The sequence below is a fragment of the Mchenga conophoros genome, linkage group LG14 (assembly GCF_057382185.1).
Source record: "Mchenga conophoros isolate Kocher_MC1m ecotype Shallow Benthic linkage group LG14, M_conophoros_male_GT1.1, whole genome shotgun sequence".
NCBI lineage: Eukaryota > Metazoa > Chordata > Actinopteri > Cichliformes > Cichlidae > Mchenga > Mchenga conophoros.
The window spans coordinates 32,058,775-32,077,626 of record NC_140539.1 but is presented as its reverse complement, the minus strand read 5'-3'; positions in this window follow the sequence as shown (position 1 = coordinate 32,077,626).

The following is an 18,852-nucleotide window of genomic DNA, read 5'->3' as shown; positions in this document are numbered from 1 at the left end:
CGAGTGTCATAGTGGACTCGGATTATGAGATGAAGTCTGTGCCCCAAACCGAGCACCTTGGATCAGCGGCCAGTGTATACAAAACAGAACTCAGATGATATGAGTGAGAGGGCAAAAGGCGAGTCATTACTCAAAGCTTAAATTAAAGGCTCTGCATAAACCAAATGAAATCTATCATTTTCCCGTCAACACAAAGTGAATATACAGGAGACTGCTCTGTTAACATGCAATCTTCAGTGCCAGCCTGCCTTTTTTCCTTCACTGACTTCATCTCTTACAGGGATGTCAGTGCTGTCATGCTTGTATGATACTGAATATGGTAGCTCTTTTAGTGTCCTTTTATTTATCTAAGTTTTATAAAACGTAGAGTGTCAACCCAGACGATATTCCCATATTTTTGTCTGTTATGATTATTCATGCCAACATTGACCCAACTGTATGTATTTCCCCTGCCTGGGATCAGGCAAGCTTTAGTCAAGTACATAGACAAATTAGCAACATCTGGGATCACTGTCTATTAAAACAGAACAAAAAAACCCCACAAAACACAAAGAAAAACTATGATGACTAACGCATGCCATATTCCTGTTTTCTTTATTTACATTATACTGGGCTTTGGTGCAGCTCCTCAGGTCATCCAGTCTGAAGCAAGTTGTTTTAACTCCTCTCTCCTGAAGAGAATTTTTGTCTGATGGCTACCGCTCACTAACAAAAGGTGGGGTGTCTGTTCACAGCCACATATGCGGAGCTAATACGACTATATCAATGGTATCAGCTCCCTTTTGGGTCATACAGATCCAGGTGTAACAAAAACGTATATGAAATGGTTGAGAGCTCACGGGGACTACTTGGACATACGCTAGCCTCACTGTTTGAAACTTTGGCCATGTTGAGCACCCACGTTTGCAACAGTAGACATGTGATAATCAGGAAATGACAAAAAACATAATAGATCTCCTCAGGTGCATGATAAAGTAAACCACAACCTAATACCAGTGCAAAAACGTACATCTGTCTGCAGGATGACCCGGATGTGCATCTGTTGAGCTCCTGAGAAATATTTGCTGTGTGATACTTGTGATCTGACAATTATTAGTACATTTTTTCAAAAATCTTTTGCCCATTTAACATCATCCTTTCCACTCAAATTTGCCAACTCTGTGCAATGAAGGTTGTTATGACTGATTGTCAACAAGGGACAAAAACATCAGAGTAACAACCAGGTTCACAATTACCATAAATTCTCTCTAAAATCTGATTTATATTTTCCTTCAGTGTTTGCGGTAAGCTGCTTGTGTTCATAATGTCGATGCTCAACAGTGCTTCTTCACAGAGAAAACAGCCAACCTTTGAAAGTTGCTGGAGTGCCAGCGTGTTATTATTCATATTGGTCACTTCTTCACTTTGATCAAAGACCATGCCTAATGACTAATTTCATGCGCTGTGGATTTTTTTCCTTTTGTTACACTGAATAGATAGGATATTTCCTCCTCTTGCAACATAATAAAAGAAGAAAATATTACTGCTTTATTAGAATTGTAATTACAGTTATAAATATGTAAACGATTTTGAGCTTCTTGTTTCAGTTGTACTGTGTAAGTAACACTGTAATAAAACAAAAGCGCACAAGTCGCATATGGACGTGATTATCTTTTCTGATGGTGTCCCATGGGTAAACATCTGATAGTCTCGTTTATTTTTATCTTTCTCATTCAAGTTTCAAAGTCTATGTCTCTGGGAAAAAAAACAGCTTATGCCTGTCTGGAAAGGTTTTTTCTTCTTTTAGATGGAAGAACTTATTGCATACTATTTATTATGTAAAACCTCAGAAAACGTTCAGAATATTTGATTGGCAGTGGCTTTTTAGTTGCAGTTATGTCTACCTCCTCTGGTGTAAATCATCAGCTGGTGCTGGTTACTTTACTGTTAGTAAATACTTAGTACATGAAATGTGACACTATTTGCGTCAATCCTTTTCTACTCAAAGAACCTGAATTTTTCCTGACATCTGTGAGCTCAACATGATTATATTTCATGATTAACTGAAAAGCGTGCCATTTCATTGTCACGCTGGATTTGACTGGGTTTCTTTCCACCACTTTAAAATGGATGATGTGGCTCTAAAGAAATACTGGAAAAAAAACTTTCTTACTTACAAAGACTTATTCACTTTCAGTATGTTTTCTTTCAGAACAGATATTAGCAGGCGAGTAAGACAAATGCAAAATGTCACTTTTTTAAATAATCTAAAAAATACCCACCTGTAATCATTTAGGTCTTGCAAAACAGTTCATTTTGTATCATTGTCCTCTGCAAAGTGGCAAACATCAAGAAATAATTAAAACAATGATGAAATTCTGGAAATTCTGACATTAAAACTCATGTATGTAGATGGGAAAGTTACTTTCTGCTTTGATGTGAAAAAAAAAAAGGATTACACAAAACATTCATATTTTCTTGATACGTTTAAAGTGAGAGCAAAGTAAAAGTGGATCTCAATACAGACTTGACCTTACATAGAGATGGGTATTAAGTGTTGAGGAATGCTAGAAAAAATCCCTCTGTGAAGCTGCTCAATGAAAAAGGCAGTGAAGCACAGAATGGGGACCACAGTATGACAGATTTTGGGGGGACCAGAGCTCTTTTAGCTTGCCTACCTTTTTCTATTGCCAAATTTAACCCTTACTCAGATGTTCCAAAGAACCTCCATGCTCTTTAGCAGCAAAGGGCTAATGTTGCCTTGAAAGCATAATTACTATAACGACTGGAGGACATAATGGTTTTAGCATGGCTCCTGCAGAAGAGCTTTTGCTGTGGGCCCTTCTCGCTGTCTCATGTTCAAAAGCATTTTCTATAATGAAGCTCAAAAAACAGGCAGCCTTTCAAATATAACGCGAACTAGCCAGTGATCTCATCTTGATGACATAGTATATGATGTGGCAGATAAAAAGATGAATACCATCTGCAGAGAACAGGCAGTTGTGAAGTGAATCGCAGTAAAGGATATGGGCTTATAAGGAATGGGGACCTTTGCATTTGAGTGTGAAGTGCTTTGTGTGTAGGCCCTTTGGTAAGGATCAAACTCGTCCATGAAGGAGCCGAGGCTTCCTTCCAGTTAAAATGAGGCCAGAGCAGAGAGACGTCTCTCTGCTCATGCTTGGATTACCCATAAACCCCTCATACCTGGATCTTGCACGGAAGTCTCTGCTCCTTGTTCGCTCAGCAAAAGTCCAGGCTCCAGGGATGCTCCATCCTCAGCTTACCATGATCTGTTCTCCAAACACACCAAAAAGACTTTTTTCTCCCCCTCCCATATGATCCTCTTGTCTATTTCAAATTCTGTTTTTCCCCCTGCTCACTCTTCAAGGTCTTGCCAGGCTACTTGCGTGACTAGAGGGAGTGGAAAAAAAGGTTTCAAAACCCATTGGCACGCGAGCCCCAAATCTATTTTTGGAGAGCGTTCTTTTTTTCTTTGAAAACAAAAAAGCCACAGGGAGAAATAGGCAATACTGGGGTGAAAGGGGTCTGTTTCTTATTTGGCCAGGCCTGCCTTCTGTCCTGCCCCGCCAGCGTCATAACCACAGCACTATGGGGAAAGAGGGTGGCTCAGACGAGGGAGGAGAAGTGTTTTTCCTGCAAAACCGCGGCCAAAACTATGGACCCTCTTCTTAGCCCTTGTCACTTAGCAACCAGCCCAACCTGCTTCCCATTACTAGTCCATCTGCTTGTGTTTCAGACTTTACTTTGTTTTGATTTGTTTCAACCCTCTCTAACTTTTGTCTTAAACTCGCCGTGATTAAATTACTCCATTTAAATTCGTCTTTCATTGTTAATTCATTTTCATCAGGCGCTGTTCAGGAGGCCTGCTGCAGAAGCATTTACTCCAATGCATCCCATAGCTTAATTCTATTCTGCCTCTGTGATTTGTTGCACTTATTACGTACGGCGGTTTGTGGAGGAAGCAGAATAGGAATTGAATAAATTATGCATGAGGCGATTATTGTTTGACAAATGTGCAAATATTCTTCGCTGTTTTTGGCTTGTTTGTAGTGCATTATATGTAAAATACAGCAGCTCTGGCTTTTATGCCTTTAACTGGATTCAGTGCTTTGAAGTAACACTGAAATTTCCCATCTATTCCTTTGAAGCATTTGTTACAACCCCAAAACAATGATGGCACTGGATGACAACAAAATTAAGAGCTTTGCAGAAAAAGCCCGGGGAGAAAACAAACAAACAACCCAGTCCCCTAATTTATTTGACAGTGTCACAATTAACGTTATTCTGGCATCAATTTACAGCTGGCGCACATTTCCCGATTATTCATTGAAATCTTGTTTATGTCAATTTAAGATTTCTTTGTTTTGCTAAAAAGAGGCTTGAAAATGACACGGTATCGTGCCTGATTAATGCTGTAATTACTGCTGAAAAAATATGATGACATAACAGTTTTCACGACTTTCATGTAGGGATATCGGGGCTGACAACCAATCTTAGTTTATTATGGCAACAGCTGTAATTATGCCATTTTGAGCAAAGGATGCTGCAGTCTCTCAGGGCGAGGGGCCAAAATATGATGGCACCAATGAAAATAGAGAGTACTGCGGTTGTAGAGTAATGACTCATAGCAGCGTGCTGCCATACTGATGACAAAGTATTTCCAATTACTGATTCTGTAGATGCTGTAATTTCTTAGGATAACAACCTTGAAACGATTCACTCAAACAAATGTATCTTTTCCGAGTTCTTTGTATTTTTACATTCTCGACAGTAGCATAGAATTACCTTAGTGTGTAAGAGGTTTACAATGCCTAAGCTCAGTACATGAAGTCCTATATCCCTTAAAAAATCTATCTGAATGTTAATGTCAAAAGTGATAGAGTGAGCGTAATTTCTGCTATTCCACATTAGCTTACATTTAGTCAAAATTTCAAATTTATGTATGTTCCAACAGTTAGAATTTTATTAATGTTTGAATTGATTTAACTGACTGCTGACCTTTGAAGTGCACTTTGTGTTTTCTTGTAAACCGGTAAATGAAATATTCATTTCAGTGTTGGGGTCATTATTCAAAAGAAGCAATGTATTAAGCATAACACTTAACTACTCCCGGGAACGCTACTTAACTACTCCCAGGAAAAAGTAATTTGTTTTACTACTCATTGTATTATTTTCATGTTTCTCCATAAAATTAACGGAAAAGGATTTTCTCATAATTACCAGTTAACTATAGAATCTTGTAGACTACAATCCCACACATCAAGACAAATCCTTATGTAAATACGGACACCCATATGAGTTTTCTCTTAGTATTTAGGAAGGAAAACAAAGCTGACGGCACAGAGCAAAGATGAAAACCAGCACAAAGTGACTTTAAAGCAATCGCCACAGCAATTCTACCTTAGAGACATGAACAGGTAGAAAGTGTTTGCAGTCATGCAAGGCTGCAGCCTGCCTGCTCATCATGCTTTTTTTACCTTTTGAAGATCAGGGTCTGGCTGCTGGGCTGAGGTTGGCATTTACTCACCTTTAACATCACTCTGGGTTCTTGGCTAGCTTAATGTTAACATGTGTTAGGGTGTTTGCAAAGGTCCAAAGATGTGTTACTGTAGCAGCAGTTCTCATCGCTACTAAAGATAGAATTTAAACTTGGTTCTTTGTTAAGCTGTTTGTCATGGGTAGACACAACACTGGTCCATTCCTTTCCAGGTGTATTTTTAATGCTGGAATGATTCATAGGTCAGTGTTAAATGGCTTAAGAAACCAAAAAGCATTCCTCTGAAAATGGCCGAAAATCAATGAAATGTCCATTGAGAAACTTCGAAAGATCTTCAGAAAGCCTGCAGCACTGTTGCTCAAGACCACTTTAAAATGTTCCAATCTGTCTGGCTCCTGAGAAGGGAAATATGAAGACACGAGGGGCAGCTCAAGAGTTTTGCACAGCACTGTGAATCATTTAATGTAGTCTAAAATATTTTATAACAAATTGTTTTGTTGTCCTTGTTTTTGCTTGGGAACTTGGCGCGCAGACCTAAACTTGTCAGTTAGAGTTGGAAATGTTTTCTTTAGTTTCACATCTGTATACGAGTCTGGCTCAGTACTGGACAAACTTTTGGATAGCCAGATTTACTAAATGCAAACAGATCCCAGCTCCATTCTTGTTAGTGAATCAAATACACACTTGTAGTGCTCCTCACTTGCAGGCAGTTTCAGAGAAGAATGTTTAATATGAAGTTTCCCCGTACAATGGTCCGACAATCTGTATCTCCTGCAAAGTATACAGGTGGTCAGGGAGATTATATATATATGCATCCAAGGGGAAAGTAGTTTCGTAGAGGCACATAAACATGTTTTTTAGACAGATTTGGTCAGATAAACCAACACTGACGTCCAACGGTTGTAACTGAAGAACTCAGCACTCAACACCTGTTTTAACAGACATCTTTACCTTCCAACAGATCCATCTTGGGGACATAAATCAGTGACTATGAAAATATGTGCGGACAGGTATAAATAAAAAGACCAGAATAAGGCCGAGTTATTTTCCTCTGTCTTCTTATTAAACCTTAAATTAAACCATATATAAAATAGTGCATGCTTTACTTTGGAAAATATTTGATACATCCAGTTTAACAAAGTTCTGACAACAAAAACATATGTCAGCTGAAAACTTGGTAATCATGCATGAAGCTTACTAATTATAAAGAATATGGGGATCCTGTTATGATCCTGGACATGTAGGATACATGCATATCAGATTACACCAAATATGTACACTATATTAATTTGTGGCTCTAAATCTGAAAACACAAAACTCAAATAGTTTGAGTGGAAATCTGTTTTTAAAATCTGTTCCAAATGTAGCTTTCATCATGCTTTTATCAACAGACTCTCCAGACTTGCTTGGTTTCCAGCTGTAGAGATGTTAAATGTTTGACTCTGCTTTTTCACAGAGCTGTCTGAAAAGAACTTTTTGAAATCTTGAAAACCCCCCAAGATTTTCATCTCTCTTTAAAACTTTTAGTATAGTGTTTTCCCACAAGATTACTCTTTTTTTTTAGACTGATTAACCCATTTGTTAGTGATCCCGCTACTGACCTTCCACAGACACAGAAAACAAGAGGACATTTTAACGTAAACTGCCTTTCTGACAATAAGCTTACTAACTTTTTAAAGTTGCAAACACTTTTCCAGTAAAGCACCTGAATAAGAACATGGAGAAATATTTAATCCCTGCTACTAATTAACCTTCTGACATCAAAATGTACGAGGGCCAGGAAGGCCTTCCAGGCAATTTGGATTTAAAAGTAAGTAAGTAGCAGACTGATAAACAGATTTCCGCATCTTTATTAAGACCAACTGCTTTTTGGGTTGGCTTTTGATAACTATGTTTGTCTATGCTGATGGCATGTAACACAATAATATAATGCAATATTTGTGTTTTCTTTAGTCCCACAAAACATGAGCTTAGCCTTCATAGAGATTTGAACAGTGCAGTGACTTAATTAACCTTATCAGACAGTGTACACGTTATCTTCTTTGTATATGACAATTTGCAGTGGCAATAAGGTGGGGAATAATATTGAAGCTGCAGCTGAAGGGGGAATAATGACTTATGATGTATTTATAAATTGCGTTTATATCGAATGCTCATATGTTCTATTGAATGCTTTGAGGATTTATTATGATACACATAATCAGCCAATAACATATGGCAGTGCTTAGCTGGCAAGTGTTTTTTTTTCACCCAAGGCTCAGCTCAGCTCAATGAAGAGAAGTAAGATCGCCAAATCTGAATGAATATGTTACCACTAATTTTCTTGTTGCTGTGCACGCTCCCAGGGGAGTTGGTGATTAGAGTGGTTTCCTTAGCTAAAGCGCTTAAATTTCCCATTTTGTCATAATCATTTGTATTCAGTGCACACCAACGGACACCACATTTTAACTTTCACATATTGGCATAGTTATTCGAGGTAGTAGTTTGATAGCAGTTTGGCAATGTTTCTTCATTCTCTTGGACCCGGGAACTTTGTTGATTTTTACTCTAATCAAGAACTATTGTCGTTATCAACCATTTCCAATTCAATACACGGCTGATAACTGCTGAAGACTACTGTTCTCCCTCAACCAATCTGATTCCATTCAGATTGTTTGTGCGGTTTCTTTACAACACTACAAATAAAGAATGCACAGGGACACCTTGGAATTACTCTCTTAAATCCCCTCTGAGAAAATGTAAAACAACTTGCTTTATTTAGCTATCTAATTATTTGTTTCGAAGGCCACATAGTGCTTGCTAAGACTTACATCTAAGAGCAATGCATTTACTGATGTACCTTTTGACGAATTGGTTCCGATGTGTATGCAATGATTTTTTCACCTTTTGTTTGTGACTAACTGCTTCTAGTTAATTTATTTGCTTCTGTTTTAATTAGCAAACTTTAATGTCATCAGAAGATCAAGAACTTTCCTAGTTTGGAAAAACGAATCCAAAAGATGGTTATGATGACAATTAAAGCCACATAACAACATATTGTGAATAATTTGTTTTAAATTTGCTGCTTGTTTAAATAGAAGCTACCATGGGAAATTTTGCATCATTCTTGATGTTGTGCTTTTTTATAAAAAATTAAAGAGCTGTGTGTTGTCCCAGTGTTTCGCTTGGTATTATTCAGCGATATAACAATCAAGTTTGAACACCACCAATCCTTTTAAAAAAGCTATTGAATTAGTAAATGCTGTGACATATGACACAGTACAACAAAAGGAAAAATAATACTGAATAATAATTAGAATGATTTCGAGTGAAGTCATCTAATTATCAGTGCACTGGCACAATTATCTGGCACAAAATAAAAAACGAGCCTCAGCAAACTCACTTTGAGGTTAGGTCAGGAGCATTGATCTCTTTTTTGCTAGTTGTTTACATGTGGGTGTCTCGCACAGGCGTGAAAGAGCCTTTCCAATTTTCCACATCCCATTATACAATTATGTACCATGTGCTTTGTGTACTTAATTTACTTGTGAGCAGCTTGGAGATTTAAAGGTATACAGTGTTTAACTGTAGTGCAGTTAATGGGGGAAGATTGAAATATAACCTTGTGCTTTGATGCAAAAAAAGCAGCTGAAAAGAACCAAATTCACATAACTCTCATAAACCTAATTAGACAGAATAAGCAAAAACACCTGTGTTAGTGTGCAGTGTCGTAAATGTAGCTACACAGAACAAATGGTGCACATGTATAACAGCAGAAGTGGGGAAAAAAAGTACAACACACTTATTGGAAGCCTCCCAATAAGTGCATTATTTCTGACTTGACAATCAAGAACAAATATGCTATGAAGACTAAAACAAATACAACCTGAAGAAAACCTGAAAATAAAACATAGCCTATGAGTTTTTAATTATCCTAATTGTGTAAATGTGGTAATAAAATGATGTATGAACACCGGAAGGTTCTCTGTTTTGGACCTGGGATATGTCGAGCTGCATTTTGTATGTCATGTTTTCATAAGGAAAAGAACTACTAAGAAATCTCTTTAAAGATGGAAGAATCAGCTGAAACACAGTGCCAGAATGGTGGTGTATGCTGGGATAATACCGTTTTTAATAACTTCAAATGTAAGTGATGTATTGCATAGCGGTGTACTCACTTTTGATGTATACTGCAATGTGTATGAGATGTTATTTTCACACTGCTTTAGCTCTGGCTGAGGTAATTACTCTTTTATTATGCTAAATGGCCTTCTTGATGAGTGTTCCTCTTTCCTTTTCAGTTGTAGCAGCCATATATGTTTACAATATGGCAATTTTTTTGACTACTCACATAAATACACATTTGTATCTGGATTCTTGGGTTACCATTCTTCATCTCTACCCTGGGAAATGGACTTTTGTTGTAAAGGCTCTACCCAAGACAACGTGGTGAAAGCAGTGGGAGCCTTGTAGTTTGAACTTCACGTCTCCTGCCTGGTTTCTGGAATAAGCCCAGCTACTGAGAGCGCTATGAACAAGAGTGGCCTACTTTAAGTGGAAAGTATTTTACCCTCCAGTAACATCTGCTTTCACTTTGATTCCACATCTAAATAGATACTGTCTGTGTTTGAATGATTATGTATTTTACACTGCAATTCACTTCAAAAATATTGACGTTAAGGAGATTTTCTCTCATCATTATAATTTGTTCACTATACACAGTCTGCTTGGATGTTGGAGTACCACACTCAGCATCTCATAAAAGTTATGGCTCATAATTTCAAAACTTTTTACTACTCATAGGAAACCGAAACTTTAAGTTCAGACAAGAATGTAACTGATATCCTGAGAAATTGACTGCTTGTTCCTTTGAGTCCCCTACATTAAAAAAAAAAATCTATTTTAGTGTTACCAAAAGAAAAATAAATAACCCACGCCATAAATACACTTTTATCTCATACAGAATTTATGTGTGTCTATGATGGTGCAGTATGGTTGCTGCATAGTACCACAAAGCTCATGCAGACATTCAAGAGCTAATGCACATTAATAAACAATAATTATTAACCAATAGTTTCAGTGTTAAATTTCTTTCTGTCTCCGTGGTGGGAGGTCATATGTGTTATCAGTTATCAGGTATCACTACCTGGCTTGGTTAACAAGTTGCTAGCCTAAACACACACACCTGCCAATTAGTGCTGAGTAACAGACTAATAAAATCCCAGAATTCCACTCACCGAAACTGAAGCACAAACTTCATTGAACAAGCTGTCAACTCAGCAAGCCATAATATGTACCAGAGAATTCTAATAAAAATCTTTCACAAGTTGCCAGCAACACAAATTCAATGAAGAGTTTTAGATCAATGACACCACTTGGTGCTGGTGAGGCCGAGCACATTGTCGCTCCAGTGGCCAGGCCCCATAACTTTATTATAAAAAAATCATATTAGATAAACCGAGTAAATATGACTTCATTTATTGGGGAACAAAAGCTGTCCAAAGCTACCCGGTCCTGTGTGAAAAAGCAATCCCCCTATTTGCCTGACATTGATGTTGTTACTGTAAACCATAATCTGATTCAGTTAACAGAAAATTATCAATTACCTGGCATAAAGTATTTGATTATCTGAACATTTCTTTTTCTTTTCACACATTCTAATCATTTATACGTTTTTGGGGTTTTTTGTTAATAGCACAAACGTTTAAAGGTCAAAACTCACAGCCATTTAATTGATTTTGAAAGAAGAAGGGGTATCTTTTCTCTCTGTCATGTTAGAAGCAATGTCAGAAAAAATGCTTTTGAAATAATTTTATCCATCCGCTTCGTCTTCTCCTTTTCATGGTCGCTGGAGCTTATTCCAGCTGTCATACACTGAAAAAAGGACCATGTTGGATTTACTTAATTCAGTAATGGACACTGGTTGCACACAACTGTTTTGCTTTGGCAGAAACTTAAAAAACTTAGTTAAATCAACACAACTTATTCATATTCAATAAACCTGTGCATTTTGTGTTGATGAAATGTGACTGAAACATGTTTAGATGAAGTAAGTTGAACTCTTGGATTATTTTAATCGTTCACGATTTTGTCATTTTATTCCAAAACTATTCAATAACTTTTACCCTGATACTACTTGGTCACTTAAATACTACATGTTATCTTCATATTACATACTGTTCAACAAAGTCTAGAGTCTGGTTAACATAAAAAGTAAATGGATTTACAACAACTACTATCCTTCTATCTTTATCCGAGTTGCGGGGGGGCATAACCCTGAAGTTATAGATTTAAGAGGCAGGGTACACCCTGGACAGCTCATCACATAGAGACAAACAACCATTTGCATTCACATTCATGGGAATCACCAATTAACCTAACCTAACTAATAACTGCATGATTTTTAACTGTGGGAGGAAACCACAATACCCAGAGAGAACCCAGTGCAAATTAGCCAGGCTGCAGATTCGAACCCAGGACCTTCTCTGGACAGGTCGCCAGTCTGTCGCAGGGCTAACACACAGAGACAGACAACCATTCGTGCTCACATTCACACCTATGGGTAATTTGGATTAACAAACTGCATGTCTTTGGATGGTGGGAGGAAGCCAGAGTGCCCGGAGGGAACCCACGCAAACACAGGTACAACATGCAAACTCCACACAGAAAGACCCCGGCCTGATGGTGGAATTGAACTCAGGACCTTCTTGCTGCTGCCCTGAAATTATTTTATATTTTCCAAAAATCTTTAAGTAGCCCTTTGTCAGTCTGAAAGAAAACCCATGCCAAAATGTGAAACTGTGCAATAACAGAGTCGTATACATACTTTGATCCTGTATTAATTTGCAAAATAAGAGTTGAACTTTCTAAAGTTGCTAAACGCCACAGTTGTGATGCTCTGCTTTGCAAATTTGTTCTGAAACTTCAAAGAGCATTGTTTAGTATTCAGAGAGTAGGTGGTGAGATGTGATTCAGCCCTTATAGCTCAGGAAAGTAAAATAGGATCAGTCTTCTCTTACAAATAATGCGCTTGGTTCCAAAGGTTAGCACCTTATCTTTGTCATCTAATGCATCTTTACAGAGTTTTAAATGCCTGAATAAACAAAGCTCCTCAATGCATCCAATGTGATTCAAAACACATGCTAGAAACACTTTGTTTAAACCACAACTGTCTAATTTACACTGTCAGTCAGATTTAATTATTATTTGGAAAAAACAAAACAACCAAACAGAAAAACAAAAAAAAAACTTTTCCACAAATGTACTCCTGCTGCATGGTGAATTCCTCATTTGTGACATGGTTTTTGCCCTTTCAAATAGTGTTGTGTGGGTAAAAAATATAAAATACACATAATCGGGTGGTTAGCATGCTCGGATACAGCTCAACATGAAAGAATGGAAAGACATACGTGGAGCTTTCACATGTTTGTTTTTGCTCCTGTGGGTTTTAGGAATCAGTGGGGGACCCACAATCAACTCAGTATTTTTTTATTATCTCTTATAGTGCCCAGTTGTGATTTCTACTTATCTCCTTTTGAAATGTCTTCTCTTCAGAAGATACACAAAATATTTCAGGCACAAGTCTCACCACATTTACATATCACTTTGAAGTCTGCGCGACAATCAAAATGTACTCCGCCTCATGAAAAGTGTATAAACCTTGCATAAGGTGCTGAGTTGAGCCATTAACCACTGTGGCCACATCTGTGAAGCAGCTTATACCTTAATGAGTGACAGAGTTACAGTAATATTTAGTGTGTAGCTTTGGAAATTATACCAGTTTCAGGGGACTCTGGGGTTTAAACTCAAGGTGACAGAGGGTAAAACTGTTGTTAACTCACAAATGTCACTTGGCTGCATGTCTGTTTTACCGTATCTCGCCTGCTGCTGTGATTTAATACGCAAGACACATGCAGGTGTTGTTCCACTTACTGCATGCCAGAGGAATCATGTCCCGAGCGATAAGCAAAAGGAGAAAAAAACATGCTAGATACACAGCGGGCTTCTTTATGTGATGTTTACAGAAGATATTTTATGCAATATGCATAAGGAAAATTTCATTGATTAGTTTCTTTATGTCTATTAGCAAAAAAAAAAAAAAAGGCTAGTGTGACCATGGGAATCAGCCTTAGCAGGACTAAAGGCAGTTTATTAGGTACACCTGTTTAACTGCTCATAAAAGCAATCATCTATTCTGTCAATCTCATGGTAGCAGCTCAGCACAATTAGGAAATGGTCAAGACGGCCTGATGAAGTTCGCACTGAGCATCAGAATGGGGAAGAAAGGTGATTTAAATGATTCTGAACATGGCATTGTTGTTATTGTCAAACGGGCTAGTGTGAGTATTTCAGAAACTGTTTATCTATTTGGATTTTCCCACACAAATATCTCTAGAGAATGGTCCAAAAATGAGAAAATATCCAGTGAGTGTCAGGAAACTGAGGCTACAATTCACACAGACTGACCAAAAAATTTGTCAATAAAAGATTGGAAAAATGTTGCCTAGACTGATGAGTCTTGATTTCTGCTGCAACTTTCAGATGGTAGGGTCAGAATTTGGCATAAAAAAAGAAATCATGGATTGATCCTGCCTTGTTTCAAGGTGTTAGGCTGGTAATACTACTGCAGCGGTGAAGAGGATATTTTTCTGTCACACTTTGGGCCCAACTGAACATTATTTGATTGTCACAGCTTACCTGAATATTCTTGCCGACCATGTCGATCCTTTTATGAGCACAGTGCACTCATGGCTACTTCCAGTAGGAGTTCTTTATACTTCATTGGTCTCCAGTCCAATAGAGCACCTTGGAGATAAAGTTGAACGAAAGATTTGTATCACGGATGTGCAGCCCACAAATTTGCAACTGCATAAAAATATGTACCAATATCTCCAGCATCTTATTGGATCTTAGCCATGAAGAATTTAGGCAATTCTGAAGGGGTCCCACCTGGTACTAGGATGATGTATATATTAAAGTTTCTTGTGAATGTATATAAGAGTAAGATATATTCTTATTTGGAGAAAAAACATGAAGCTACAGAAAGAAAAATGAGTCAAAATTGGAAGCCTGCAACAGAAAATTGCATGACAAAGTAAGTAAACAGTATAAAGAAACCAAACATGGCCTTTCGTGCATTTTCTAACCACAGCTTCTGTATACTAACCAAAGGTAGCATTCGGGAAAACAAATAACTACTTTAACACTTCAGTGAAAATGCCAACAAGCCCTTGTGGGATTTACGATTCTTAAATTGCCCTCTCGGTTTATTTGCGGCCTCTGACTGGTTGTCCTCTGATTATGCAGGTGAATATAATTAAAAACATCAGAGCAATAGCTAACCCTGTATTTTACAGGGACCATCGCTCTCACGCCTCACACTCACGTCAAGTAGCAAATTGCCAGAGAATGGTTATAGAGAAGAAAAACTATGCCTTGAAAGACTGAATATAGCCTTTTAAAATCCTACTTTTAAAATCTTCTAGATGTCAAAGTAAATAATTCAATTAAGCTTGTTTTTGTTTTTCTAGTCATGTGCTAAAATATGACTTTCTTCAGTTGTTTGGGAAATGAATAATATTTTCAAAAATGCTCTTGACAGCTCTGTGTTTATTCTTACATGAAAGCCTTCAAAAACAGGAGGCAGGAGGAACAAAGAGTCTTTCAGTAATAATTCATATAAAAACATCTGTCAGTCAAAATAATGTTTCTCGTCTTTAGAAATTGGACGTATCGCTCTAAAACATATTCACACGGAACCATATCTGTTTTTCTTTGTAACCGAAACCTTTTCAAAGCATAAATTTATAATTACTCTGAGCGCAATATTCAGTAAAGTGAAAGCATATAAATATTTATTGTTCTTGATTATGTGTTGCCTTCTCAGACAATCTATAACTGACATTTACAGCATCCAAGGACCCATTACGATGATGAATTGCTCTGTCTCTGAGAGAGCATTGACTGAATCGCCAGTTGGGAAAGAGGTTGATAGACTGTTTGAAATGGCACATTAAGTATACTATAAAAATCACTTCCATATGTTCTATAATGTAAGAATTGAGCAATGTTTGTAATTCCCATGAATTAAAGATGCAGGCAGCACTACTTTCCGTTGTTTTCTTGGATCTCCTGTATCACTCTACTCTTGTTTTCTGCTGTAGAGCACAGGAGACTGTGTGAGGATGAATTTCCCTACCAACATCTGGAAGCATGCTAAATGATCATTAAAAACAAGATGAACTATTCTCTAAAATGACAGGGGGAGGGGTGCACTGTGGTTTAGGTCTCACGCTCTCCTCACATACATAAGCTGCCTTTGTGACATGCTCTACCGTCTCAGTGGGAACCCCGCCTGAGACCTTTAAAATTTAATTTGGCCTTGTTCTAAATTTATAGGCGACACTAAATTTACATTCACGTCTGTGAGAATTCGGTGTTCTGAAATTTCTATCCAAGGAAGGGTTTGAGTATAGATGGAAGTCTGACAACTGGTATAAACCCCCCACTGCTGCCTTGTTAAAATGTAAAACTCTCACGAAGCTACATCTGTGGAGTTTATAACATTAAAATGCTGAAACGTGAGAGAATTTGTGATTAAACTCTGCTTTAATTTGCCTTAATTACATCTCAAAATGACTAACTGCTGCACCTAATCTCTTTTACTTCCACTCAAAAAACAAAACAACTCATTTTAAAAGTCAAGTTTCAGCAACCGCACACTGTTTGTGGCCCATGAATAATGTGCAGGTCAAAGGTACCTATGCTAAAGGATGTTGAGTCAGTCACTCTTTTCAAATGGGAAGCCAAAACATACCCATTCAATTATTCACTCAAACTAAAAGAAAAAAGGAAAAAAAGAAAAAAAATAGTAGCTGGCTAACCATGAAAATGTTTAGCAGTGTACCTTTTGTTAAAAATAATACATTCATCTCTTATAGGTACTGACCTACAAGACACGTGTATATTTGTAGTTTTATGACTCAAAACATGCAGTTGTATTGGGTCACCATGTCAACAGTATGTACTGTAGATCTGCTGTCAATTAATCTTTGCTTTCCATCTTTCAGTGGCTTCACCAGATAAAGTAACGTTCTCAACAGAAGATATGAAGACATGTTGTCCTGAGGCGTATGCCAGGAATAAACACATTTGACACAGCTATGCTCCTCGACCAAACCTAAAGCTCCAGTTGGAGATAACGGGTATCGTGATGGTGGTTATCAACTGTCTCCATTAAGCTGGGCTCTCTGCATCAGCACGCTCATATAAAAAGGGTGGTTTCACGGGTCAGATGGCTCTACTTCTGCGCAAAATGATCTGTCTGAGTGCTGCCTACCCCAATCAAAGACATCCTTGGATGATTATGATGATAAAACAGTGATTAAAAATCTATAAAGAAGATTAAAAAAAAAGATAACATTAAAATGCAACACTGTTGTAAAAATGACAAGAGATTAATGCTACAGAAAATCCTTAATCTGTTAGTGCACAGAGCGGTAAAATAAACATTTTAATTACAGGTAATCATTTATTGCTGAGTGGGCTCCTGTTTATTTCTAAGGTGTGGCTGCACATTAGAGCTCTGAAATTTTAAACTGGAGAAATTCAGACGTTAAAGGTTAATGTCCCGTAGCCTAATAAAGGATATTACTTTAGTTAGTCAGCAGATCAAAGGGAAATTAATTTTTTGGTTGACCAGGCAGATTGGTGACCTGTCCAGGGTGTACCTGCCACTCTCCCTATGGCAGCTGGGATTGGCTCCAGCTGGATTTGGATCAACAGAAGAGGATGTGCCTTATGTACAATTCCAGCAATGTAACACAGACTAAGCAGCAGATTATAATAAGTATAAAAACATTTGTACATTTTCTGCTTCACCAAATTAATACATGAAAACGACCCATGACAATGCCACACACAGTTTGTGCATCATTCAGCGGCTTTAATGATTTGACAACGAATTTCACTTAAAACATGCTTTAAATGAAAGGATCAATGAAAATCTGGTGCTTCCAGCCAATCTTAAAACAAAATTCTGAACATAACCTTCTCCTGACCAGGTTATATGGTCAGAGTAAGTTACCATGGTGATTCAGCCAGGTATAGAGGCACTTTCATGACACAGATCCCTGTGGCTTTCAGCTTGACATAGCTTGCTAACCCACTAATCTCATTTGGTAGCACGCCCCTCTAGTGTGAAAGGAAGACAAAAAACATTTGTAATTTTTCTTTTACAAAGTATCTAAAACTATAAACATAGTATGCTTATTATACTTAGAATAGCTAAGTATACTACTATAGAGAGGGACTATGAGAGTTGTGAAAAGGATCCAAATATAGAACACCGATAACTGGCTTGCAAATGATTGGACAAAGACAAGTGATATTGCAGTGAGACAATACTGGGAATAAGGCACAGGTAAGACTATCAACAATAGTTGAAAACAATGAGGGTGGGGCCAACAATCACAGGAAAGACAAGGACAGGAAATATAACTAGGGCAAAATACATGATAACCTTTACAGTAAAACATGGGGCATGAGGACTAACACTTAACAAGAGCTGCAAAAGAATAATACATTTGGTTAAGGAGGGTTCCTAACTCAGTAGGACCCAGCCAGAAGTAATTGTCTGTCAGCCATAATAAATGAAGGTCTTTAAATGCTAAGGAAAGGTGCTTTGATGCCTCCTATATTACCCCCTTTGAGAAAAGGACACACTGGCCCATCCTTTATGAATGGAAAGGAAATAAATTTCTTTCTTTTTTGTGTGCTTTTCATTTATATCACCTGCATGAAACAACTGTGTAAGAACATACTGGTGTGAAGTCAGATTTTGTAGTCTTTAATTAATATGACAGACATCAGCTGTCACATCATTAATGAGTATAGTGTAACAACAGTTGGATTCTCTGCATAACACCCTTATTTTTCCTAAGTCTTCATGAATTCTCTTCCACATTCCTCCTAGACCTCACTGATGTTTTCCATCAGGTCTAGGTTAAGGAAAAGCAGGTAGGAGGTAAGTCGAACGTACCCATGTTGTTAAAGAGGAGAACGCAGGAAGACAAAAGCACTAACAGAGAGATGAGACACAATGAGACAAGAGAAGGAAACACTGAGGGCTCTGCAAACACAAAAAAGCCATAACAATAACAAATGAAAGCTGGAACCAAAACTGAGCATTATCACAAGAACTGAAACTCCTCCTATGACTATGACACATTCATTTTTCCATTTCTGGAAGACACACTGGTCTGAGCTCACCTTCTTTTCCCAACTGTGACTATACAGATGCAATAGGCAGAAACACTGATATGCTTTGTTTGGAGTCGAGGTTTAGTTAGTTTGATCATTATGTTCAGTTTATTATT